This window comes from Balaenoptera borealis (assembly GCF_965194805.1).
Source record: "Balaenoptera borealis genome assembly, chromosome: 2".
In the NCBI taxonomy this organism is placed as follows: Eukaryota; Metazoa; Chordata; class Mammalia; order Artiodactyla; family Balaenopteridae; genus Balaenoptera; species Balaenoptera borealis.
The window spans coordinates 123,364,540-123,391,115 of NC_138867.1; the positions used below are offsets into that span (position 1 = coordinate 123,364,540).

At 38.3% G+C, this 26,576-nt stretch overlaps 1 long non-coding RNA gene across 2 annotated transcripts in view; it reads right to left on the reverse strand.

The window, feature by feature from the left end:
- Positions 1-19,260: 19,260 nt before the first annotated feature.
- Positions 19,261-26,576, reverse strand: part of LOC309624581 — a 102,550-nt gene continuing 95,234 nt past the window's right edge. For both annotated transcript variants that reach the window (XR_014242029.1, XR_014242030.1), the window contains one exon: positions 19,261-21,886. This is a non-coding gene — a long non-coding RNA (uncharacterized lncRNA). The remainder of the gene's footprint in view (positions 21,887-26,576) is intronic.

A 26,576-nucleotide genomic window follows, 5' to 3' on the forward strand; every position in this document is an offset into this window, starting at 1 on the left:
TACTAGCAGAGAAATTCCAAGTTGGCTATGTAGCTGAAAAAATGAATCTTCCCCAAGAAAAGAATAGGAGCTGTAACCCAGGGAACAGTGTATGTGTTTGTGTGGTTGGGGAGAATAATGCTGAAGACTTTGGAAATAATATAAGTAGGCACAAGTTCTTGCACTCCTGATATCTAGGAAGTAAGAAAATTTCTAGTGAACACTGGGCAGCAAGTCTGGCAAGGGATTGATGGAGCTCAGTCTTTTCTCAAAGGCATATTGCAAGTTGGCCTCAAACCATTTTTTTCACTAGTTTTAGACTTGAGCACACTTCTCCTGAAACAAACATCATCCATCTCACCATGAATTCACTAATACTGAACCCACTTATTGCCTGTCTGGGGCTTTCTCCTTCATAAATCTCTTACATAAAATCCTATCTCCTCTGAGAACACCCTTTTGAGAGCCTCTGTCTTCTGATTTGCTCTAACATTTATTAATAGCACCCCATATTTGACACTTATCTGTACTCAGTTCTTTGTTAGTTACTTTTGTTTGGTCAAATATATTCCTCTTCCCTACCGGATTTGGCATTTATGTAAATTCTTATCATTAAAAATAGTCCAATGTATTTTATTATTTTTTTGTATATCTGACCCCCTGCTATGCTTGATATATTTAAGAGAAATGAGTAGGTCTGATTCATTCCTCTATTCCCAGCATTTGGCAAAGGGCTTTGCCCGGTAGTTACAGAACTTAACCTCTATTGTATAAATATTTCTTTCCACCTTATGATAGGAATATCTATCTGTGGGTATGTATATTGAATGAACATTCTACTCCTTGGGTGTGTCTGTTACTACCACTAGAATCACCTTCTCAATGTCCATGCCACATAAAGTTGTAAGCTCTTTAGGGTACTGAGATAACATAGAAAAAAGAATATACATGACCACAAGAATTTTAGGGAACATTGTTGACATCATGGCATTCAATGGCATTGTGAAAACAAACAATGGAATATATTAAGACCAGCACTAGGAGTTAATTATTACTAAATCTTATAGCCCCCAACTGTGATATTTTTACAATGTCCTCTCAGTCCAGCCATTTCCTATTATAATCACCAATACCCACATTAAATAGTGAAGAGACATTATCAGGAGAAGCAAGGTGAGCAAGCCTGCCAATGAAGGATTTTCTTCCAATATGGAGATTTTTCTCTTTGAGTTTTTATTCAAGAATCTTCTATTCTTCTGAGACTCTTGGCAAATTGTTACATAGAACCCATGCCTTGAACACTGGAAAGTTTTTAGATGAACTCTAGCTCTCCTGGCATATTGACACTTAGGCTTTCTCATATATTAATGTCTTGGCAGAACACAAAAATTACAACTCCCAATTACAATAGTAGAAAGGTGACAGCAAACTTTCTAAGACAAATATAGAAAGTGGACTCTCAGTCTGTGACCCTGTTTAACTGAGAGACTGTTTGTTAGAGAACAAAGATGCCAACCAAGGCAGGTGTGATTTCTGACTCTTCCTTATATGCCTAAGCAACATTTTCTACTGTCACTTGCTACCATTTTGGAATAATAGGACAGCAAAAGTTTTAAAATTCAGTATTGCAAGTCTCTTTAGGCAACATGATGGCAAATATGTAGTTTGACTGAATTATTCACTTTTCAACTAGTTATTTTGACAAAATGAGCAAGTGTCCAGAAAGTGTTGAACCTGGAGTTAAGGGGGAGAAACTATGAGTTCAAGGTAACTTAACCACACTGAACTGAATGTCCTCACCCATCAAATGGAAATGATCCTACTTATACCACATTACTCAAGAGGAGTTGTTCTGGAAATCAGAGAATGGGCATGAGAGTGTTTTGGGATTTATTATGCACTATCCCCATGAAAGTCAATATTGCTATAATGAAACATATAGTGGACACACCAGCATTTATTTCATCCCTTCTTCACTGTGGAATAGCCATGCACTTTGGAGAGGATTTTTCCATGTCCAGCTTCACAGCTGCACCCTAATTGGCACACGTCAACTTACACTTGACATTTCCATGGTCACATGGGTTGATTCAAGGGTTAGCATGTAATATAAATTGGCCTCATCATATTAAATGAAATCCTTTTGTTAGATGGTTAGAAGAACAGTGCTGGCTTGCTCTCTGTCTCTCTATCCTTGTCTCTCTCTCTCCCCCTCCCTCCTGCTTTCCTTTTTTCCATTTCTCCATGTTCATAGCACCATCAGCTGCCATTTTGTGGCTGAAGAGGAACCAGTCTTAGGATGAAATAGACACCATCGGAGACAGAAAGATAAAAAGAATGGAAATCGGCTCACCCTCTTGAGTCACTTTTCAAAATCTTTATATTCTACCTTTGAATACCATGGTTACTGAAAATGCTTAAGTATAAGGCAGTAAGATTTTTAGTCTACCACTCAAAAAAAAAAAAAAACCTCTCTCAATAAAGAAACGATGGTTTTATTAGAACCCTAAAATGTCTTTCATAATACAGGATGTTCTCTTAAATATTTAATTTTGAAAAGAAATTAATACTATTTGAGTAAGTCATTTTAGCCTAAGAATCAATCAGTACTATCTTAGAATGTTCATAAAAGTTACCTGACAGAATCTGTTAAAAAGAAAAGAAAAACTTAGCACGAATTCAATAATTATTCTTTGGAGGTATAATTTTATAATTGAAAGTGTGGAATGAAATTTTAAGAAAGACTTTTTTATCACATTTTGAGGATCCACACAATAAGTTATATTAATATAATGTATAAATATATATACACATGTTACATTATAACATATATTATGTATTATACTATATGTAATTACTATAATATGGATTAAGGTGAATATAAGGTGAATAAGAAAAAACAGCCATCAAAACCATACAGTTAAGTACTGGTGGCTTAGCATAACATTTCCATGATAACAGCAGACACAGATGCCAAAAGTGCTATGTCACCACAAACATTAAACAGTCTAAACAAAAGTGAAAATCATTTTCTCTAGAAAACTGTTAGAAAACTCAAATTTTGGTTATAATAGGGCAAAGAAGATGCACATCCAGAGTTTAAATCAAATACTCCCATGAAAAATGAGTTTGGAGAAAAGCTATATTCCAAATTAATATATCACTTTCAGAATACACTATTTAAAATACATAAGTAACTACATTAATAAATTATATATCAGAGGTAAACTTTTATAATTTGCACAAATAATTGTTTATATAGTCATATGCAGAGAGCCATTTTCAAAGCCCCCTTTGGCTGCCATGCATCTCCAGCTCTGTGAGGACCCTGTAGTAGAACACCATGGAGTAGCACGGTGGTTAGAACCCAACATCTAGAGTTAGAAACACTCAGTTCTCCAGTTATTCTGTGACTCATGTACATTTCTTAATCCCTACAAGCTTCCATTCAGTAAGTAGAGTTAATCACAGTATCTACTTTGTAAATATGTATAAAAATCAAATGACATAGTACAAGATAAATGTTTAGCATAGCCTGGTACATCTTAGATTCTAACTATTTATTGAACAATTGAATGAATGAACAGAAAGAGGAGGAGGAACACCATTCAAGTGCTTACAAATTATTTCCTTTGCATTCGTGGTCTTTGAGAGAAAGATCATCTTCATGTAAGGTCTATAAATGACTCCTCCATACAGGTGTCCATCATTCTTTCTTGTCAGGTTCATCCTCTCTTAATTGTAAAATTTTACCTTCTGGCCTAGACTACTAATGGGAGCACCAGAATCCTGCTTCTGAACATTTTCATTTGACAGGCATTTTCTAACCATAAAATTGTCATAGCATATGTTAATGATATTTCAGAGGGATACTTAGATAATGACTGTAAAGTCTCTTGAGATCTTTGGATAAAACTTTCTCTTTAACCATAAGCTGTTTTAATGGAAATATTCTTTTAGCAGATGGGTCCTTTTGAAGAATTTTTCCCTTTGTGATATGAGTATTTTTTAAAAACTAAATTTCAAGTAGAAAATGTACAACTTATTTTATAAAACTAAAATCAGTTTCTTTCTGAATCCATTATTCCACCTTGATAACAATCATCCAAATTTAAAAATATATGTAGAGTCTTAAACACAATGCTGAAAAGCACAAAAATTCCTAAGACACAAGCAACTTAGCTTATATTTGGTTTTTGGTGCTCATGTCTATTAAGTCATTAAAATCACATCATTTTGTAACTAAGCTATTAAAAGGAACAGATAATAAAATGGTAGTTAACATTTATTGGGTGCTTATGATATGCTAAGGACTATTAAAAACCACTGAGTATTACCTCAGTTAAATATTCAAACAACCCCATTAGGTAACATTTTTATTATTCCCACTTTATGAGTATAAAAACTAAATTTTAGAGAGGGATTAAGTAACAGGTCTAATATCACATAGTGGCACCAGGAATTAAAATTAGGCTGTATGATATCAGAGCCCACACTTGTAGCCACTACACTGCACTGGTTCCACTATATTTAGTAGAGTATATTGACTTTGTAGTATAATAGTATTTTATGCCAAAAATAAATAATATTGGTCTGTGGACATACTCTGAAGACCTCTGCATCTAATTCTGTCTTCCAGTCTTTGTTCAAAGTGTCTTTCTTCCTTTTTCCCCCCTTTCTCCTTCTGTCCATTAATATATAGCATCTATGTGCCAGGCTCAGTGCCAAGTGCTGGGTTATAGAGATTGATAACACATTACCCCTTCCCTCTGATGAATACATGCTGTTTGGGGAAAGAAATCAGTAAACAAACTACGATCTAAGCTGTGTAAACTGTTATGTAAAAGAAAAGTACAGGCGTTTCTCCAGAGCTATAGTTCTCAAAGTATGGTCCTGAACTAGCAACATCAACATCACCTGGGAACATGTTAAAAATGCACATTCTTGAGCCCCACTCCAGACCTACTATTGGATCAGAAACTCTGGGGGTGGGATCCAGCCATCTCTGTTTCTACAAACCCTCCAGGTGATTCTAATGCACTGAGGTTTGGGAATCACTGGTCTAGAGCACAGGCATCACGGTAGGATTTCTAGAGAGTCCAATGCCTGAGTTGAGTTTTGAAGGATAGAAAGAAACTCGCTGGACAAAGACCAGTGTTCCAAGGAAGAGAAGCCACATTGCCAGCTCCAGGGATGTGAGGGAGCATAACCACGCCGGGAATTGCAAGCCATTCCATACGACCAAAGCTTAGTAATCCTGAAGTGCAGAGGGAGGGATATGGGGACAGATGCAGCTGGTTAAATGCAATGGATCAGATCACGAAAATTCTTGTAAGTCATGTTGATGGGATTCAATTTTATTTTGAGAGGAATGGAGCATCATTGAAGGATTGGAATCAGAGCAATGATTTGCAGTGGGCAAGACTGGGCATAGGAAGATCAAGTAAGATCATGGCATAAACATAAGTGAGGAACAGAGAGATTCTAAAAATTAAAAAAAAAAAAAAAACAGCAGTGGAGGAAGAGATAACAGTGTATATTTTAGAGGTATTTTGATAAAGTTATGTTACTCACTGGAGGTGGGGAGCTACCCAAAAGAGATGGAGGATCCAGGATAAACCCTGGGTCCTAATTTGGGCATCACTTCATATATCATTCTGCGCACCTCTTGCTTTCTGTCCCAGGGCTTCCCTGTTGACTCTGAGGTGTGAGAAGCCATAGAACCACTTGCCACCAACCCATGCATAACATAGACGTGAAGAGGTGTTAATGCTCCTTGGGGGCAAATCTATAAACAATGGGAGAAAAAAACAGTGGATAAAGTATTCCCATTCTCTGAGACTAGTTTAAACAACTTCTTGGGTGGCCAACTTGATAACACATCTTTGTATTGCCTCTTTCTCATTCTCTGCTTAATTACTGCACCTCACTCCTGTGCCATGGATTGCACTCTCTAGCAAAGTAGTAGCAATAATTCTTTGCCTCAGTCTCTGCCTTCGGGGGAACTCTGGATAATTTGCCACTGTTATACTAAGCACTTTGTGATCATTCTACTGTATACAAAGTATTGTGCTAGATGCTAGGGATCACACAGCGAACCAAACACTGCCACTGTTATCACAGGCTGAGAATCTATGTCATATACAGACAAGCAAACTGACAATTAAATATAGTATTATAAGTACTCTGATGGGGAGATGTGGGTGCTATGGAAACACAGGAGAAGCTTCCTTAAGAAAAAAAACTTGAAAGACAAGTTGAGTTGACATCAGAGAAGCATTCAAATGAAGACATCTAATAGGCTAATAAGATTTGGGCTAGAGAATTGATTTGGGATTCATTAGTTTATAGTCAGTCTTTGAAGTCATCAGAATGGATGAGACGGGAAGAAATTATAAGAGATAGTCCTGTTTGGGGAAGGGGGGCATTTACAAGTAAGTTCAGTAAGCCACCATGGAGCTTAAGAAGTAGCGGCTAAAGTAGCAGTTATTGGCCCCATCACTAACTAGCTCCGCAATAGTGTGACAGATACCTCATTTCTCTAACCCACTGAGGCTTACCTTCCCTATCTCTCGTAGGAGTGTTTTTGTTTAGGTAATTTTCAAATTCCCTCTCCTCCAATGGCATTTGTTCATCCATTAGCTATTATATTAAGTCTGCAGGTAGATGGAATGTTGGAGATTGGGCAAAAATGAAAATTTATATTTTTAATTCATATCCTATGAAATACTTCCTTGAGTAAATCTCTGTTTTTCTTCATGCAAAAGAAGAAAAAATATACTTGCTTTCAGTCTGAGTTCCAGAAAAAAGGCATATATAGTTCTGCAAAATATAAGCCTATTACCTAAATGCACTCAGGCATGACCAAATGGCTTATGCAATAGTTGAGGAAAGCAAAAGATGCTAACTTTCTGATCCCCAGATGTTTTGCAGTACACATGCTCTTCTCTGTCAGGAAAAGTCTTGCATAATGGTGCAGGGAGCTGGTTTTTCAGCTCTCCTGAGCCTCCCTCAGAGTGCCTGGCTAAGTATCTGCTGATTCACAGCAGATCATTTCCCTGAACACTATTTTCTTCACACTGAGCCCCAGTCAGGAGTGCCCGAGATCAGAAGGCAGACTGCATCTGTGCTCTGTTCCAGCAGTGCCAACCAGACTCCTGTCCTGCAAGTTTCAGCATGGTGGGAGATAAAGGGGCAGCAAAGCACTGGGCTAGGGCCAAACACCTCACTGGAATCCATAAAACAAAGCAACACAAAGCAGTGGCTTGGACCAGTGCTTCTCAAACATATGAATTGCCTGTAGAACTTGTTGACATGAAGATTCTGATTCAGTAGGTCTGTGGTGCAGTGGTGTGGGGGACTGGCTTCAACCTCCTTGACAGAGCCAATCATTAACCTCTCTTCCTGACTCTGTAGTCAGTGACTTCACTTTGGGAGCTTGTAATATGCCATGGCAGGATTATTAATAGCATGGAAATCAATAAACACTACAAAGGAGCCCCCTCCACACACACGACCCAAAAAAGCTGATTGTAAAACATTTATCAGCACACCACTGGGGATGAAGTCTGAGATTATGCATTTCTAAAAAGATTCCTGGTGATGTGAATGTTGCTGGTTCCTAAACCAGCTTTGAGTAGGAAGCATTTATAGCACAGGCTCTGGAGTCACCAGGCCTAGGAATAAATTCTGACTCTATCTCTTAAGTAAGTGTAACTTGTATAACCTAATAAGTTATCTTATGGCATTTTATCTTGCTGTATTTGGTTGCCTAAACTGGTTTGACATTTTCTACTCCTATCTCTCTGGACTTCAGTTTCTCCATCTGTAAAATGTAGAATGGGGATCAGTTCCTACTTCCTAGTATTGTAATTTTTTTGTTGAGGTAGAGCTAATTTACAATATTATATTAGTTTCACGTATGCAACAGATTCAAAATTTTCATAGATGATACTCCATTTATAGTTATTATAAAATATTGGCTATATTCCCTGCTACATAGTATATCCTTGTAGCTTATTTACTTTACTTTATACATATTCGTTTGCACCTCTTAATCCAATACCCCTGTCTTGACGCTGCCCCCTGCCCTCTACCCACTGATAAGCACAAGTTGGTTCTCTATATCTGTGAGTCTGTTTCTATTTTGTTATGTTCTCTGGTTTTATTTTTTTGATTCCATGTATAAGTGATATCATACACTATTTGTCTTTCTCTGCCTGACTTACTTCACTTAGCACAATACCCTCCAGGTCCATCCATGTTGCCACAAATGGCATTATTTCATTCTTTTTTATGGCTGAGTAGTATTACATTGTGTATATATATACCACTTCTCCTTTATCCATTCATCTTCTGATGGACATTTAGGTTGCTTCCATGTCTTGGCTATTGTAAATAGTGCTGCTATGAACACCGGGGTGCATGTATCTTTTTTAATTAGTGTTTTTGGATTTTTCCTGATATATACCCAGGAGTAGAATAACTGGATCATGTGGTAGTTCTATTTTTAGAGGAACCTCCATACTATTCTCCATAGTGGCTGCTTTAATTTACATCTCCACCAACAGTATATGAGTGTTCTCTTTTCTCTGAATCCTTGCCAAAATGTGTTACTTGTAGATTTTTGATGATAGCCATTCTGAAAGGTGAGAGGTGGTATCTCATTGGGGTTTTGATTTGTATTTCTCTGATGATTAGTAGTGTTGAACTACTTTCCATGTGCCTGTTAGCCATCTGTATGTCTTCTTTGTAAAAATGTCTCTTCTGGTCCTCTGCCCATTTTGCAATTGGGTTGTTTGTTCTTTTTGATACTGAGTTGTATGAGCTGTTTATACATTTTGGGTATTAATCCCTTGTCAGTGATATCATTTGCAAATATTCTCCCATTCAGTAAGTTGTCTTTTCATTTTGTTGACAGTTTGCTTTGCTGTGCAAAACCTTTTAAGTTTAATTAAGTCCCATTTGTTTATTTTTGCATTTCTTTCCTTTGCCTTAGGAGACAGACCAAAAAATCTTACTAATATTTATGTCAAAGAGAGTTTTGCCCATGATCTCTTCTAGGATTTTTATGGTTTCTGGGCTAACATTTAGGTCTTTAATCCATTTTGAATTTATTTTTGTATATGATGTGAGAAAATATTGTAATTTCATTGTTTTACTGGTCCAATTTTCCTAGCACCACTATTGAAGAAACTGTCTTTTCTTGATTGTATATTCTTGCCTCCTGCGTCATAGATTAATTGACCATAAATGTGTGGGCTTATTTCTGAGTTCTCTATTCTGTTCCATTGATCTATGTGTATGTTTTTGTGGCAGTACCATACTGTTTTGATTACTGTAGCTTTGTAGTATAGTCTGAAGTCAGGGAGTAAGATACTTCCAGCTCTTTTCTTCTTTTTTCAAGATTTTTTTGGCTATTTGAGGTCTTTCGTGTTTCCATACAAATTTTAAAATTATTTTTTCTAGTTCTGTGAAAAATACCATGGGTATTTTGATAGAGATTGTATTGAATCTGTATATTGCCTTGGGTAGTATGGTATTTTAACAATATTAATTCTTCCAATCTATGAACATGATATGTCTTTCTGTCTGCTTGTATCATGTTCAATTTCTTCCCTAAGTGTCTTATAGTTTTTCTAGCACAAGTCTTTTACTTCCTTAGGTAGGTTTATTCCTAGGTATTTTATTCTTTTTGTTGCAGTGGTAAATGGGATTGTTTTCTTAATTTTTTTTAATGATAGTTTGTTGTTAGTGTATAGAAATGCAACAGATTTCTGTATGTTAATTTTGCATCCTGCAACTTCCAAATTCACTGATGGGCTTTAGTAGTTTTTTGGATTTTAGTAGTCTTTAGGATTTTCTATGTATAGTATCATGTCATCTGCAAACAGTGACAGTTTTACTTCTTCCTCTCCAATTTGGATTCCTTTTATTTCTTTTTGTTTTCTGATTGCTGTGGCTAGGAATTCCAATACTGTTTTGAATAAAAGTGGTAAGAGTGGGCATCTTGTATTGTTCCTGATCTTAGCGGAAATGCTTTCAGTTTTTCACCATGGTGTATATTAGCTGTGGGCTTATCATATATGGCTTTTATTATGTTGAGGTATGTTCCCTCTATGCCCACTTTCTGGAGAGCTTTATCATAACTGACTGTTGAATTTTGTCAAAAAACTTTTTCTGCATCTATGTAGATGATAATATGGTTTTTATGCTTCAGTTTGTGGTATATTACACTGATTGATTTGTTGATATTGTAAAATCCTTGCATTCCTGGGATAAATCCCACTTGATCATGGTGTATGATCCTGTTGGTGTATTGTTGGATTTGGGTTGCTAATATTTTGTTGAGGATTTTTGCATGTATATTCATTAGTAATATTGGCCTGTAACTTTCTTTTTTTGTCCTATCTTCATCTGGTTTTGGTATCAGAGTGATGCTGGCCTTGTAGAATGAGTTCAAAAGCATTCCCTCCTCTGCAAACTTTTGTAATAGTTTGAGAAGTGTAGGTGTTAACTCTTCTCAAATTGTTAGGTAGAATTCACCTGTGAAACCATCTGGTTCTGGACTTTTGTTTGTTGGGAGTTTTTTTGTTTGTTTTTGTTTTTTTAACTACTGGTTCCATTTCACTACTGGTAATTGGCCTGTTCATATTTTCTATTTCTTCCTGGTATAGTATTGGGAGATTGTACATTTCTAGGCATTTTTTCATTTTTTTCTAGGTTGTACATTTTATTGTCATATAGTTAGTCATAGTAATCGCCTATGATCCTTTGTATTTCTGTGGTGCTGGTTGTAAATTCTTTTTTATTACCGCTTTTATTGATTTGGGCCCTCTCTTTTTTTGTTTTTTGATCAGTCTGGCTAAAGGTTTATCAATTTATCTTTTCAAAGAACAAGCTTTTAGTTTTATTGATCTTTTCTAATTTTTCTTGTCTCTATTTACTTCACTTATTTCTGCTCTGATGTTTCTGAGTTCTTTCCTTCTACTAACTTTGGTGTTTTTTTTTTTTCTTTCTCTTTTTCTAGTTCCTTTAAGTGTCAGATTAGGTTGTTTATTTGAGATTTTATTTCCTGAAGTAAGCTTGTATAGCTATAAACTTCCCTCTTGGAACTGCTTTTGCTGTGTCCCATAGATTTTGGATCATTGTGTTTTCTTTTTCATTTGTCTGCAGGTATCTTAAAATTTCTTCTTTGATTTCTTCAGTGATCCATTGGTTGTTTACTAACATATTGTTCAGCCTCCAAGTGTTTCTGTTTTTTGCAGTTTTTTTCTTGTAGTTGCTTTCTAGTCTCAGAGCATTGTGGCTGGAAAAGATGCTTGATGTGATTTCAGTTTTCTTAAATTTACTGAGGCTTGCTTTGTTGCCTAGCATATGATCTATCCTGGAGGATGTTCCATATGCACTTATAAAGAATGTGTATTCTGCTGCTTTGTGATGGAATGTTCTATATACCTCTATTAAGTTCATTTGGTATAATGTGTCACTTAAGGCTAGTGTTTCCTTATTGATTTTCTGTCTGGATGATATGTCCTTGATGTATGTCGGGTGTTAAAGTTCCCTAATATTATTGTGTTACTGTCAATTTCTCCCTTTATGTCTGTTAACAATTGCTTTATGTATTTAGGTGCACCTATGTTGGGTGCATATATAATTACAATTGTTATATCTTCTTCTTGGATTGATCCCTTGATCATTATGTAATATATTTCTTTATCTCTTGTAAAAGTCTCTATTTAAAAGTCTATTTTATCTGATATGATATTGCTACCCCAGATTTCTTTCAATTTCTATTTGCATGGAATACCTTTTTCCATCCCCTCACCTTCAGTTCATGTGTCTTTAGATCTGCAGTGAGTCTCTTGTAGGCAACATGTAGATGGGTCTTGTTTTTGTATCCATTCAGCCAGTCTGTGTCTTTTGATTGAAGCATACAGCCCATTGACATTTAAAGTAATTATTGATATGTATGTACTTATTGCCATTTTGTTAACTGTTTTACTGTTATTTTTGTGGTTCTATTTTGTTTCTTTCTTCTTTTTATTCTCTTCCCTTGTGATTTGATGACTATCCTTAGTGTTATATTTGGATACCTTTCTGTTTTTTGCATGTGCATCTATTATAGATTTTTAGTTTGTGGTTACCATGAAATGTGTGTGTGTGTGTGTGTGTATTTATATCAAGTTGCTAATCTCTTAATTTCAAATGCATTTTTTTTTACAGTGGTGGAATCTAAAGTGTTCTATTGTGTTTTCTTCATTTTTTTTTAAACATCTATATTGAAGTATAAATGCCTTACAATGGTGTGTTAGCTTCTGCTTTATAACAAAGTTAATCAGTTATACATATACAATATGTTCCCATATCTCCTCCCTCTTGCATCTCCCTCCCTCCCACCCTCCCCATCCCACCCCTCTAGGTGGTCACAAAGCACTGAGCTGATCTCCCTGTGCTATGCAGCTGCTTCCCACTAGCTATCTATTTTACATTTGGTAGTGTATATATGTCCATGACACTCTCTCACCCTGTCACATCTCACCCCATCCCCTCCCTCAAGTCCATTCTCTAGTAGGTCTGTGTCTTTATTCCCGTCTTGCCACTAGGTTCTTCATGGCCTTTTTTTTTTTTTCCTTAGATTCCGTAGATATGTGTTAGCATACTGTATTTGTTTTTCTCTTTCTGACTTACTTCACTCTGTATGACAGACTCTAACTCCAACCACCTCATTACAAATACCTCCATTTCATTTCTTTTTATGACTGAGTAATATTCCATTGTATATATGTGCCACATCTTCTTTATCCATTCATCTGTCGATGGACATTTAGGTTGCTTCCATGTCCTGGCTATTGTAAATAGAGCTGCAATGAACATTTTGGTACATGACTCTTTTTGAACTATGGTTTTCTCAGGGTATATGCACAGTAGTGGGATTGCTGGGTCGTATGGTAGTTCTATTTGTAGTTTTTTAAGGAACCTCCATACTGTTCTCCATAGTGGCTGTATCAATTTACATTCCCACCAACAGTGCAAGAGTGTTCCCTTTCCTCCATACCCTCTCCAGCATTTATTATTTCTAGATTTTTTGATGATGGCCATTCTGACCAGTGTGAGATGATATCTCATTGTAGTTTTGATTTGCATTTCTCTAATGATTAATGATGTTGAGCATTGTTTCATGTGTCTGTTGGCAATCTGTATATCTTCTTTGGAGAAATGTCTATTTAGGTCTTCTGCCCATTTTTGGATTGGGTTTTTCGTTTTTTTGTTATTGAGCTGCATGAGCTGCTTGTAAATCTTGGAGATCAATCCTTTGTCAGTTGCTTCATTTGCAAATATTTTCTCCCATTCTGAGGGTTGTATTTTGGTCTTGTTTATAGTTTCCTTTGCTGTGCAAAAACTTTTAAGTTTCATTAGGTCCCATTTGTTTATTTGTGTTCTTATTTCCATTTCTCTGGGAGCTGGGTCAAAAAGAATCTTGCTGTGATGTATGTCATAGAGTGTTCTGCCTATGTTTTCCTCTAAGAGTTTGAGAGTGTCTGGCTTTACAATTAAGTCTTTAATCCATTTTGAGTTTATTTTTGTGCATGGTGTCAGAGAGTGTTCTAATTTCATACTTTTACATGTACCTGTCCAATTTTCCCAGCACCACTTATTGAAGAGGCTGTCTTTTCTCCACTGTATATGCTTGCCTCCTTTATCAAAGATAAGGTGACCATATGTGCGTGGGTTTATCTCTGGGCTTTCTATCCTGTTCCATTGATCTATATTTCTGTTTTTGTGCCAGTACCAAACTGTATTGATTACTGTAGCTTTGTAATATAGTCTGAAGTCAGGGAGCCTGATTCTCCCAGCTCCATTTTTCGTTCTCAAGATTGCTTTGGCTATTCGGGGTCTTTTGTGTTTCCATACAAATTGTGAAATTTTTTGTTCTAGTTCTGTGAAAAATGCAGGTGGTAGTTTGATAGGGATTGCATTGAATCTGTAGATTGCTTTAGGTAGTAGAGTCATTTTCACAATGTTGATTCTTCCAATCCAGGAACATGGTATATCTCTCCATCTATTTGTATCATCTTTAATTTCTTTCATCAGTGTCTTATAGTTTTCTGCATACAGGTCTTTTGTCTCCTTAGGTAGGTTTATTCCTAGATATTTTATTCTTTTTGTTGCAATGGTAAATGGGAGTGTTTTCTTAATTTCACTTTCAGATTTTTCATCATTAGTGTATAGAAATGCAAGAGATTTCTGTGCATTAATTTTGTATCTTGCTACTTTACCAAATTCATTGATTAGCTCTAGGAGTTTTCTGGTAGCATCTTTAGGATTCTCTATGTATAGTATCATGTCATCTGCAAACAGTGACAGCTTTACTTCTTCTTTTCTGCTTTGGATTCCTTTTATTTCTTTGTCTTCTCTGATTGCTGTGGCTAACACTTCCAAAACTATGTTGAATAATAGTGGTGAGAGTGGGCAACCTTGTCTTGTTCCTGATCTTAGTGGAAATGGTTTCAGTTTTTCACCATTGAGGACAATGTTGGCTGTGGGTTTGTCATATATGGCCTTTATTATGTTGAGGAAAGCTCCCTCTATGCCTACTTTCTGCAGGGCTTTTATCATAAATGGGTGTTGAATTTTGTTGAAAGCTTTCTCTGCATCTATTGAGATGATCATATGGTTTTTCTCCTTCAGTTTGTTAATATGATGTATCACGTTGATTGATTTGCATATATTGAAGAATCCTTGCATTCCTGGAATAAACCCCACTTGATCATGGTGTATAATCCTTTTAATGTGCTGTTGGATTCTGTTTGCTAGTATTTTGTTGAGGATTTCTGCATCTATGTTCATCAGTGTTATTGGCCTGTAGTTTTCTTTCTTTGTGACCTCTTTGTCTGGTTTTGGTATCAGGGTGATGGTGGCCTCGTAGAATGAGTTTGGGAGTGTTCCTCCCTCTGCAATATTTTGGAAGAGTTTGAGAAGGATAGCTGTTAGCTCTTCTCTAAATGCTTGCTAGAATTCGCCTGTGAAGCCATCTGGTCCTGGGCTTTTGTTTGTTGGAAGGTTTTTAATCACAGTTTCAATTTCAGTGCTTGTGATTGGTCTGTTCATATTTTCTATTTCTTCCTGGTTCAGTCTCGGCAGTTTGTGCATTTCTAAGAATCTGTCCATTTCTTCTTGGTTGTCCATTTTATTGGCATAGAGGTGCTTGTAGTAATCTCTCATGATCTTTTGTATTTCTGCAGTGTCAGTTGTTACTTCTCCTTTTTCATTTCTAATTCTATTGATTTGAGTCTTCTCCCTTTTTCTCTTGATGAGTCTGGCTAATGGTTTATCAATTTTGTTTATCTTCTCAAAGAACCAGCTTTTAGTTTCATTGATTTTTGCTATTGTTTCCTTCATTTCTTTTTCATTTATTTCTGACTTGATCTTTATGATTTCTTTCCTTCTGCTAGCTTTGGGGTTTTTTTGTTCTTCTTTCTCTAATTGCTTTAGGTGCAAGGTTAGGTTGTTTATTCGAGATGTTTCCTGTTTCTTGAGGTAGGCTTGTATTGCTATAAACTTCCCTCTTAGCACTGCTTTTGCTGCGTCCCATAGGTTTTGGGTCATCGTATCTCCATTGTCATTTGTTTCTAGGTATTTTTTGATTTCCCCTTTGATTTCTTCAGTGATCACTTCGTTATTAAGTAGTGTATTGTGTAGCCTCCATGTGTTTGTATTTTTTACACATCTTTTCCTGTAATTGATATCTAGTCTCATAGCGTTGTGGTCGGAAAAGATACTTGATACAATTTCAATTTTCTTAAATTTACCAAGGCTTGATTTGTGACCCAAGATATGATCTATCCTGGAGAATGTTCCATGAGCACTTGAAAAAATGTGTATTCTGGGTTTTTTTGGGTGGAATGTCCTATAAATATCAATTAAGTCCATCTTGTTTAATGTATCATTTCAAGCTTGTGTTTCCTTATTTATTTTCATCTTGGATGATCTGTCCTTTATTGAAAGTGGGGTGTTAAAGTCCCCTACTATGATTGTGTTGCTGTCGATTTCCCCTTTTATGGCTGTTAGTATTTGCCTTATGTATTGAGGTGCTCCTATGTTGGGTGCATAAATATTTACAATTGTTATACCTTCCTCTTGGATCGATCCCTTGATCATTATATAGTGTCCTTCTTTATCTCTTGTAATAGTCTTTATTTTAAAGTCTCTTTTGTCTGATATGAGAATTGCTACTCCAGCTTTCTTTTGATTTCCATTTGCATGGAATATCTTTTTCCATCCCCTCACTTTCAGTCTGTATGTGTCTCTAGGTCTGAAGTGGGTCTCTTGTAGACAGCATATGTATGGGTCTTGTTTTTGTATCCATTCAGCCAGCCTGTGTCTTTTGGTGGGAGCATTTAATCCATTTACATTCAAGGTAATTATCTATATGTATGTTCCTATTCCCATTTTCTTAAATGTTTTGGGTTTGTTATTGTAGGTGTTTTCCTTCTCTTGTGTTTCTTGCCTAGAGAAGTTCCTTTAACTTTTGTTGTAAAGTTGGTTTGGTGGTGCTGAACTCTCTCAGCTTTTGCTTGTCTGTAAAGGTTTTAATTTCTCCATCACATCTGAATGAGATCCTTGCTGGGTAGAGTAATCTTGGTTGTAGGTTTTTCTCCTTCATCACTTTAAGTATATCCTGCCACTCCCTTCTGGCTTGCAGAGTTTCTGCTGAAAGATCAGATGTTAACCTTATGGGGATTCCCTTGTGTGTTATTTGTTGTTTTTCCCTTGCTGCTTTTAATATGTTTTCTTTATATTTAATTTTTGACAGTTTGATTAATATGTGTCTTGGCGTGTTTCTCCTTGGGTTTATCCTGTATGGGACTCTCTGTGCTTCCAGGACTTGATTAACTATTTCCTTTTCCATATCAGGGACGTTTTCAACTATAATCTCTTCAAATATTTTCTCAGTCCCTTTTGTTTTCTCTTCTTCTTCTGGGACCCCTATAATTCGAATGTTGGTGCGTTTAATGTTGTCCCAGTGGTCTCTGAGACTGTCCTCAGTTCTTTTCATTCTTTTTCCTTTATCCTGCTCTGCAGTAGTTATTTCCACCATTTTATCTTCCAGGTCACTTATCCTTTCTTCTGCCTCAGTTATTCTGCTATTGATCCCATCTAGAGTATTTTTAATTTCATTTATTGTGTTTTTCATCGTTGCTTGGTTCCTCTTTAGTTCTTCTACGTCCTTGTTAAATGGTTCTTGCATTTTGTCTATTCTAATTCCAAGATTTTGGATCATCCTTACTATCATTATTCTGAATTCTTTTTCAGGTAGACTACCTATTTCCTCTTCATTTGTTAGGTCTGGTGTGTTTTGACCCTGCTCCTTCATCTGCTGTGTGTTTTTCTGTCGTCTCATTTTGCTTATCTTACTGTGTTTGGGGTCTCCTTTTCACAGGCTACAGGTTCGTAGTTCCCGTTGTTTTTGGTATCTGTCCCCAGTGGGTAAGGTTGGTTCAGTGGGTTGTGTAGGCTTCCTGGTGGAGGGAACTAGTGCCTGAGTTCAGGTGGATGAGGCTGGATCTTGTCTTTCTGGTGGGCACGTCCACGTCTGGTGGTGTGTTTTGGGGTGTCTGTGGCCTTATTATGATTTTAGGCAGCCTCTCTGCTAATGGATGGGGCTGTGTTCCTGTCTTGCTTTTTGTTTGGTATAGGATGTCCAGCACTGTAGCTTGCTGGTCGTTGAGTGAAGCTGGGTCTTGATGTTGAGATGGAGATCTCTGAGAGATTTTTGCCGTTTGGTATTACGTGGAGCTGGGAGGTCTCTTGTGGACCAGTGTCCTGAAGTTGGCCCTCCCACCTCAGAGGCACGCCCCTGATGCCTGGCTGGAGCACCAAGAGCCTTTCATCCACATGGCTCAGAGTAAAAGGGGGAAAAAATAGAAAGAGGCTATAATACAGTGAAGTAAAATAAAGCTATTATAAAGCAAAGCTATACAGACAAAATCTCACCCAGAAGCCTATACATATACACTCACAAAACAAGGAAAAGGGGAAAAATTAATATATCCTGCTCCCAAAATCCACCTCCTGAATTTGGGATGATTTGTTGTCTATTCAGTTATTCAACAGATGCAGGCACATCAAATTGTTTGTGGAGTTTTAATCCGCTGCTTCTGAGGCTGCTGGGAGAGATTTCCCTTTCTCTTCTTTGTTCGCACAGCTCCCGGGGTTCAGCTTTGGATTTGGACCCGCCTCTGCGTGTAGGTCGCCTGAGGGCGTCTGTTCCCCGCCCAGACAGGACGGGGTTAAAGGAGCAGCTGCTTCGGGGGCTCTGGCTCACTCAGGCCGGGGGGAGGGAGGGGTACAGAGGAGGCGGGGCGAGCCTGCAGCGGCAGAGGCCGGCATGACGTTGCACCAGCCTGAGGCATGCAGTGCATTCTCCCGGGAAAGTTGTCCCCGGATCATGGGACCCTGGCAGTGTCGGGCTGCACAGGCTCCCGGGAGGGGCGGTGTGGAGAGTGACCTGTGCTTGCACACAGGCTTTTTGGTGGCGGCAGCAGCAGCCTTAGCGTCTCACACCCGTCTCTGGGGCCCGCGCTGATCGCCGCGGTTCGCGCCTGTCTCTGAAGCTCGTTTAGGCAGCGCTCTGAATCCCCTCTCCTCGCGCACCAGGAAACAAAGAGGGAAGAAAAAGTCTCTTGCCTCTTCGGCAGCTGCAGACTTTTTCCCGGACTCCTTCCCGACTAGCTGTGGTGCACTAACCCCTTCAGGCTGTGTTCACGCCGCCAACCCCAGTCCTCTCCCTGCGATCCGACCAAAGCCCGAGCCTCAGCTCCCAGCCCCGCCCGCCCCGGCAGGTGATCAGACAAGCCTCTTGGGCTGGTGAGTGCTGCTCGGCGCCGAGCCTCTGTGCAGGAGTCTCTCCGTTTTGCCCTCCGCACCCCTGTGGCTGTGCTCTCCTCCGTGGCTCCGAAGCTTCCCCCCTCTGCCACCCGCAGTCTCTGCCCGCGAAGGGGCTTCCTAGTGCATGGAAATCTTTCCTCCTTCACAGCTCCCTCCCACTGGTGCAGGTCCCGTCCCTATTCTTTTGTCTCTGTTATTTCTTTTTTCTTTTGCCCTACCCAAGTACGTGGGGAGTTTCTTGCCTTTTGGGAGGTCTGACGTTTTCTGCCAGCGTTCAGTGGGTGTTCTGTAGGAGCAGTTCCACGTGTAGATGTATTTCTGCTGTATCTGTGGGAAGGAAGGTGATCTCCACGTCTTACTCTTCCGCCATCTTCTCTTCTCCCCTCAAATGCATTTTAACAACCACGCATTTTTACTCTCCTCCCCTCATAATTAATGATTTTGACATCATGTTTTACATCTAATTGTGTTGTGTATCCTTTAACTGCTTATTATGGATTATTTTACTACTTTTATCTTTTAATCTTCTTACTAGTTTTGTGCATGGTTGACTTACTATCTACTATATGTTTGCCTTTACCAATGAGATTTTTCCTTTCATAATTCTCATTTTTCTAGTTGTGGCCTCTTTTTTCACTAAGAGACGTCCCTTTAACATTTCTTCTAAAGCTGGTTAGGTGGTGCTGAACATTTTTAGCATTTGCTTGTCTGTAAAACTTTTGATCTCTCCATCAAATCTGAATGGGGGCATTGCTGGGTAGAATACTCTTGGTTGTAGCTTTTTCCCTTTCATCACTTTAAATATCTCATGCCACCCCCTTCTGCCCTGTAGAATTTCTACTGAAAAGTCAGCTGATAACCTTATGGGCGGTCTCTTGTATGTAAGTTGTTACTTTTCCCTTGCTGCTTTTTATATTCTCCCATATCTTTAATTTTTGCCATTTTAATTTCAATATGTCTTGGTGTGGTCCTCTTTGGGCTGATCCTATTTGGGTCTCTCTGTGATATCAGGGCTTGGATGTCTGTTTCCTTTCCCAGGTTGTGGAAGTTTTCAGCTATTATGTCTTTTTAAATGTCCTCAGCCTCTCTCTTCTCCTTCTGGGACCCCTATAATGCAAATGTTAGTATACTTGATGTTGTCCCAGATGTCTCTTAAGCTGTACTCATTTCTTTTTATTCTTTTTGCTTTTTTGGTTCAACTTCAGTAATGCACACTATTCTGCCTTCCAGCTTGATGATCCATTCCTCTGTACCATTTAATCTACTGTTGATTCCTTCTAGTATATTCTTCATTTCAGTTATTTTATTCTTCCTCTCTGTTTGTTTGGTTGTTCTTTATATTTTCTAATTATTTTTAAAAAACTTCTACCTTCTCATTCTCCTGATCCATTCTTCTCCCAAATTCTTTGATCATCTTATGATCATTATCTTGAATTTGTTCTTAGATAGATAGACTGCCTATCTCCTCTTCACTTAGTTCTTCTTATGGGGTTTTATATCTTGTTCCTGTGTTTAGAACATGTTCCTCTGTCATCACATTTTGCCCAACTTGCTGTTTTTATTTCTTTGTATTTGGTAGGTTAGTTATGTTTGTTTCCTGATATTGGAGAAGTGGCCTTTTATAGGAGATGTCCTGTGTTTCCAAGCAGTATACACCCCTTTGGTTACCAGAGCAATATGCTCTAGTGGTGCCCCCTATGTGGGCTGCATGGGTCCTTCTGTTGTGGCAGGCTGAATACTGTGGGTGTTCTTGTAGGTGGGGCTGCAACCCAGTCTGATTGGTTGCTGGGACCTGCTGTTGATAGGACTGAGTCACAAGGCAGCTGGTTGTGGAACCCAGGGATCTCCAGGGCTTGTGCTAGCTCGGTGGGTGGAGTTGAGACCCAGGATATCCCAGGGCTGGTGCCTGCCTACTAGTGGACAGAGCTGGATCCTGGGGTCTGGCTACAGGGCCCAGGGATACCAGAGCTTGGGTCAGACCACCAGTGGTTGGGGCCAGGGCCCAGTCCATCTTAGGGCTGGTGCTGGCCTGCTGATGGGTGAGCAGGATCTGCAGGTTGTGGGGCTATGGTTTCCCTGGAGCTGATATCAACCTGCTGGTGGGTATGGGTGTTCTCAAGGCTAGAACAGGCTTGCTAGTGGGTGGATCTGGATCCCAGAGTCTGGCTGCAAGGCTTTGGGGATCCCAGATCTAGTTCCTGCACTGGTGTGTGGGGCCTGGTCCTTGGCTCTCTGGTGGACAGGGTCATGTCCAGGGGTGACTATGGGCTCAGGGGTTCTTAAGACAGCCTTGTCAGCTAGTCAGTGGGACTGTGTCCCACCCAGCTAATTACTTGGCCTGAGACATCCCAGTACTGGTGTCTATGGGCTGTTGGGTATGGGCAGGGCTGCATCCTGAGGCTAAAAAGCCAGAGGGAGGATTCTAAAATTGCACTTGCCAGTACCAGTGTCCACATGGTAGAACATGCTCCCAAAAATGGCTGCTGCCAGTTTCTATGTCCCACTGGTGAGCTCCAGTTGTCTCCTGCCTTTCCCAGAAACTCTTCAAAATCAGCAGGTAGGTGTGACCTAGACTCCTTTCAAATTACTGCTTCTGCCCTGGATTCTGGAGCATGTGAGATTTTGTTTGTGCCCTTTAACAGTAGAGTTTCTATTTCCTTCCCACTGGCCTTCAAAGCCAAACATTCTAGGGGTTTGTCTTCCCAGTGCAGAACCCCTAGGCTGGGCAGCCTGATGTGGGGTTCAGACCTCTCACACTGTAGGGAGAAACTCTGCAATTACAATTATTCTCCCATTTGTGGATTGCCCACCTGGGGGTATGGCTCTTGACTGTACCACAACTCGTCCCTCCTACCTGTTTCATTGTGGTTCCTTCTTTATATCTTTGGTTGTAGAAGATCTCTTCTGGCAGGTTCCTGCCTTTTTCAATACGTGTTCTGTAAATTGTTGTAATATTGGTGTGCCTGTGAGAGGAGGTGAGCTCTGGGTCTTTCTACTCCACCATCTCAGGTGATCTCTGCAAGCAGCAAATTAAATAATGTGCTTTGAGCATAGTGCTTGGCACAGAAGAGCATTAATAACTAACTATCAGTGCTTGTTATTTTTACTTACTAGAATACAATTTTATAAAATTATGATGCCAGTGACAGAAAACCAAATAATATGATAAGCAAACACTTTTTTAGAATGGGTAAATAAATATTGTGAGATATCACCATGTACATGTTAAACATTTTTGTTTCTCATTTAATTCTTTTTTTTTAAACCTAACAACTCTACAATGTTAAGATTCCAAGATGTTTGGAGGTGAGGTGAGGATCAGGGCTGGGAGAGGGAGAAGGAAGAAAACTCATTTTGTACCATGTGTATCATGGAAAATACAAAAGTTTTTTTGGAAAAAGCATTCTCTTTCTGTTCTTTCATGAAGATAAAAGTGTTTCTCCTTGACACGGAGACAACATTAAGCATTTTATATTTCTGAATCCCATCACATGCCTTTCATCCCCAAGCTCATTAATAACTTATGTTCAGGGTAGGGAAGGGTTCTCTTAACTTCCTATGGAGTGAAGTTTATAGTCACACAACCAACTTTCCCAGAAATCACTTGCATCTTTCCCGTGCATCTGGGTGATTAATACCCCCTTCAGAAGATAAATGAGTGTTTGTATTACCTGCTGATTCTACGTTACCATAACAAGTCCACCCCCGAAAGACTCCAAGAGGACAGGGCTAGAACATGAATCATGACACTTGGGAAAGGAAACTTCTTTTCATTTCCCATACAAGATGTGATAAAACTGGCAACACACACATTTCATGATGTTTGTTTTAAGTAGAAAGAAAAAAAGATGATAGATGTAGAAATTCCAAGGATTAAAAACTATTGTATATTGTCTATTTTCACCTAACTAACTCTTTTGAGGTGGGTGATTGATAACCAAAAAATTGCATCCATGTGTGATGTTCATTAAAGTAAATTATGCTAACATACAGATGATTTTGACTTAGCCAGATATTTTATTGTCATTTTAATGACAGTAATTTTCAACATTTTTTTTGTTTGTTTTTCAGCACCAACACACTAAAAAAATGAGACACACACAGTGACATCAGTAACAACGGTTCTTTCTTACAACATTAATTCCCAGAGATATTTGGAGGGTGTACATCAGGGGTGTGAAAGGGAGGCTGATCACAACTTCTGTCATTTCCTCTCTATCCTATTTCTGATTGGAAGTCAATTTAGTTAGGAAAGAAGCACATATATTCTTCTAAACTTTAAGTCATACTATTTTTAGCAAGAAAAATAGATGCAAAATGAAGGGCTTCTTAACCATAAAGGCCATAAAACCCAAACAAAGATGTTGGGCCATATGCATTTTTCAATGCTCAAGATTCAAAATTTTCATAAGGTTCTCACAAAGTCTGTGAACCAAGAAAATTGTTTCAGTGGTAAGAACATGGAGTTCAGAGACGTGAAGACTCCATCCAAATTCAGGTCTGCCAGTTACCACAGCTGCAAACTTTCATCTATTAATTATTCTCTCTGAGATTCCCTTTCTTTTTTCATCTCTGAAATTGAATATCAACCTTGCAAAATTGTTGTAAAAGTGGAAAAACCCAATAGAAAATGTCTAGCACAGTTCCTGGATTTATAAGATCTTGGGTGCGTGTCAGCTCCCTGAGAGAAGAAGCTCAAATATTTTACTTAAAAGACAGAAGTGGTATGGCAGTGTTCCCTCATCAAGGCAACTAAATGTGCAATATTCAGAAATTGTTCTCTTATTGCTGGTCTCCATAGGTCACCCAGCCTCCACCATGGTTCTCTCATTTTGATTGCACTAGCAATCCTGTCATATTATCTAGCTGCCTTCTCATTTGACATGTTCTCTGTGTGACAGTCTTATGCTCCCCCAAATTTGAAATCCAGATGAAAATGGCCTGAATGCTTAGTCATTAGAACCATTCTGCTGAGTTGAAGTCCCTCTGGCTTTATTTCTTTCTGAGCAGTGTTTTTTTCCAAACTGTTACACACTCTCATTCTGCTCCCCATGGAACAGCACAGGGATTAGTGTTGAACTCAGTTAACTTTGGCTTTGTTCATGCAAACAGGAAATTTGGGGATTGAGGAGGATGCTGGGAACTAGTGCAAGGACTAGGGGAGGCGCCAAGACAGAAAGCTGAGGGTTGAAGTAGCCTTAAACCACAGCTAGCCTGTGGCTCTGTAAATTATGCCTGCCAACCCACTGAGCAAATTGAAAATCCCAAACAGATCAAGCAGGAATGTGAAATGTGGCCAGAGAGAGAACTATAGCCACAGTACAAACGGAAGTGCTGCTCAAGAATTGTTCATGGTACAGTGATGCTAATTTCAGAAGAGCAATACAATAAAGTTGCCAGGCTAAATGATAGCCACGTACAGATGAGTATAGATCACCAGACCTAGGAAAGAAAAGCAAAACCCAAACAGACTGGCTGCTAAATGGAATATTTCTGAACCATGTAGACAGGGAAATTGTTTAAGATTTTAGAGTCCAATTGTCCAGCTATAGCTTCCTAGATCTCCCTTCCTCTTAGGGAGTTTATATACTGTCAGAATTCTTTTAACTGCAAGATACCTCCGATGTCCCTCACTCTAGAGAGAAACATAAGGTACTTATGATTTTCACCATGTTCTGATCACTTTAGTATATGTTAAAGCAGCTTATGGGGTGATTATGCCCTTGTCCCTTACTATATTTTATTTAGAATAAATATTTTAAAAACTATATCAATATACCTACTTTGGTAAGAGTTTTTATGATGAATGGATGTTGAATTTTATCACATGCTTTTTCTACATTTATTGAGATGATCATGTGGATTTTGTCTTTTCTTTTGTGGATGTGGTGTATCACATTGATTGATTTGCATATGTTGAACCATCCTTGTGAACTTGGGATTAATCCAGCTTGGTCATGGTGTATGATCTTTTTTATGTGTTGTTGGATTCAATTTGCTAATATTTTGTTGAGAATTTTTACATCTATATTCACCAAAGATATTGGCCTGTAATTTTCTTTTTTGGTGGTATCTTTGATTTTGGTATCAGGGTGATGGTGGATTCATAGAATGTCTTTGAGAGTGTTCCCTCATCTTCAATCTTTTGCAAGACTTTGAGAAGGATAAGTATAAGTTCTTTGTATGCTTGGTAGAATTCACCTGTGAAGCCATCCGATCCTGGACTTTTGTTTGTAAGGAGTTTTTTAAATAACAGATTCTATTTCACGTCTAGTGATTGGTCTGTTCAAATTATTTATTTCTTCTTGATTCATGATAAAAACTCTTACCAAAGTGGGTATAGAGGGAACATATCTCAAGATAATAAAAGCTATTTATGACAAACCCACAGCCAATATTATACTCAACAGTGAAAAGTTGAAATCCTTCCCACTAAAATCTGGAACAAGACAAGGATGCCCACTCTCACCACCTCTATTCAATATAACATTGGAAGTCCTAGCCACAGCAATCAGACAAGAAAAAGAAATAAAATGTATCCAAATTGAAGAGGTAAAATTGTCATTATATGCAGATAACATGACACTATATATAGAAAACCCTAAAGACTCCAAACAGAAACTGCTAGAACTGATAAATGAATTCAGGTAGCAGGATACAAGATTAACAACACACAGGAATTGGTTGCATTTCTTTACACTAACAATGAAATATCAGAAAGGAAATGTTAAAAAAAAAACAAAAAAAAACAATACCTTTCAAAATCACAGACCCCCAAAAATCAAATACATAGGAATATACGTGACCAAGGAGTTGAAAGACTTACACACTGAGAACAACAAAACATTATTGAAGGAAACTGAAGATGATTCAAAGAAATGGAAAGATATCCCATACTCTTGGATTGGAAGAATTAATATTGTTAAAATAACCATACTACCCAAAGCAATCTGCAAATTTAATGCAATTCCTATCAAATTACCCATGACATTTTTCACAGAACTAGAAAAAATAATCCTAAAATGTATATGGAACCATAGAAGACCCAGAATTGCCAAAGCAATCCTGAGGAAAAAAGAACAAAGCAGGAGGCATAACCCTCTCAGACTTCAGAAAATACTACAAAGTTATAGTAATCAAAACGGCATGGTATTGACACAAAAACAGACATATGGATCGAAGGAATGGACTAGAGAGCCCAGAAATAAACCCACATGCCTATGGTGAATTAATTTTCAGCAAAGGAGGCAAGAATATACAATGGGAAAAAGATGGTCTCTTCAGCAAGCAGTGTTGGGAAAGTTGGACAGATGCATGTAAATCAATAAAGTTAGAACACACTCTCACACCACACACAAAAATAAACTCCAAATGGCTTAAAGACTTAAACATAAGACACAACACTATAAAACTCCTAGAAGAGAACATAGGCAAAACATTCTCTGATATAAATCATACTAATGTTTTCTGAGGTCAGTCTCCCAAGGCAATAGAAATAAAAGCGAAAATAAACAAATGGGACCTAATCAAACTTACAAGCTTTTGCACAGCAAAGGAAACCATAAACAGAATGAAAAGATAACCCTCAGGATGGGAGAAACTATTTGCAAATGATGCGAGGTACCGCCCTACACTGGTCAGAATGTCCATCATTAAAAAGTCTACAAATAAATGCTGGAGAAGATGTGGAGAAAAGGGAATCCTCC